The sequence below is a fragment of the Sciurus carolinensis genome, chromosome 6, assembly GCF_902686445.1.
Source record: "Sciurus carolinensis chromosome 6, mSciCar1.2, whole genome shotgun sequence".
In the NCBI taxonomy this organism is placed as follows: Eukaryota; Metazoa; Chordata; class Mammalia; order Rodentia; family Sciuridae; genus Sciurus; species Sciurus carolinensis.
Window position 1 is genome coordinate 138,213,594 of NC_062218.1, and position 1,807 is coordinate 138,215,400.

The window sequence follows — 1,807 nt, forward strand, 5'->3', positions numbered from 1 at the left end:
CCTCTCTATGGTGGTGAGCAAGGCATGAACCTGCCATAGCCCCAGGAGCTATCTATGGGGCAAGGGCCTCTTGGCCTAATGGAAGCCAAGCAGTAGGCCATGTGACTTTTTAAAAGCAGCAGGAAGCCAGACTCTGGAGATAAGAAGTGAGGAAAGAGAGCCAGAGGTGGAGGGGTGCTCCCTGGGGATGCCCAAACCTCTGTGGCTGGCCAGCAGCACCACATGCTTCCTGTGGAGATCAAGAAGAGGAGATCCCCTCTATAGGCCCTGGAGCTGGGGCTGCCCCAGGAACCTCACCCTGGTCCTCTCTCAGGTGGCCAAGACATGGGACTGCTCTCCCTCTAATCTGCCATTCAGGGCCATGGAAGGGGCTGTCCTCAGATAGGTGTCAAATCCATGAGCATTCTGCCCCTGGATCCCTGTGCTCCTCTATGTTTTAGTCTCTCCACTGGAAAAATGGGCTCCACCATACCAGTGCTTGTGAGGAGGCTGAGGCATCTGGGAAGAGCCAGGGGCTAGAGCCTCAAGGAGGAGTAAAAGTCTGGAAGGCTGAGAGTCTAGGTATAAGAGGCAGCCAGGAAGGTGTCTGGGCTGGGAATTGCTGAAGCTGAAGGTCCCAAAGTAGGTGTTGGCAGACCCTTGAGACCCCAGGGCCTAGCTATCATCCTGATGCAATAAAACAAAGACCTGGCATCCCTGACTGGTTTACGCCAAGTAAGGAAGGGTAACGTAAGAGCACCTGAGAGTTCAGGTCTCATCTCTGCCAATCTCTGGCTGTGTGGCCCTGGACAAGTCATGTCTCTGCTCACAACTTCAGTTATATCATTAGTGGTAGAAGGGTCATGATCTCTCTCTCACACGATCATGGTGAGCTTCAAAGAAATAACATAAGTAATTCCAGCAACTATGGGCTTCAACTCCCATTGCCTACCAGGGTCATCTCCTAGGGTAGTGAGGATATCTGTGGACACAAACTAAGGAAGCTAGAAAACCACTGTCCTGAATCAGTTACGTGCCCCACCCTGGCCTCTGGCCCAGATTCTGGAGGCCTTAGTCAGGGGGTGGGAGTCAGTTTGTCCACAGCTGGGGTTTCCCTATAGGAAACAGTGGTAGCCTGATGGAAAAGCCCTCAAAACAGATGGATGTAGCTCTACCTAAGAAGAACTTTAAACTGCCAGAATGAATGGGTAGACCAGTTAGACTTGTCCCCTTGGGAAAACCCAGGCATGAGCTATCACCTGGACTGGAGTACAGTTCCTGTCTGTCCTGCTCTAGCCAGGCCCTGGGAAGAATCTCAGATACAGAACCTGAGGTGATCTGCAGACCTGAGACTGCAGTCCTCTGAATCCCACTCAATTTCTAGCCTGCTCAAAGGTCCTAGCCTTGAGCTGCCTGAACTGTCCAAGTCTCTTCCATTCATATCATGTTCCTTTGTCCCCCACCTGCCCAAGGCTCCTGCCACCTGATGCCAACCAGACTCCCACACTGACCTGTTCCCTCCAGGGTATTCTCAAGGAAGCCTCTCCACTTCTATGGTTTACATTCCCCATTCCTGGTTTACATCCTTCTCCATGACCAACCCTTCTCAGCCTCTTCTGCATTTTCCCATCCTCTTCCCATCTTCTAGGTTTGCAAATTCTTTAGGGCTTGGATCTTTCTCTCCTTGGCTACTACAGAGGTCTCAGAGTTATGGTCTGAAGGTCAAATCACAGCCACCGCACAAAAGGTGTCTTATGCTAGTTGGTACTTGCCACCATGCTTCTGCATGCTCCCCTTTGGAAGAAACTCCATCATTACAGAGCCTCCT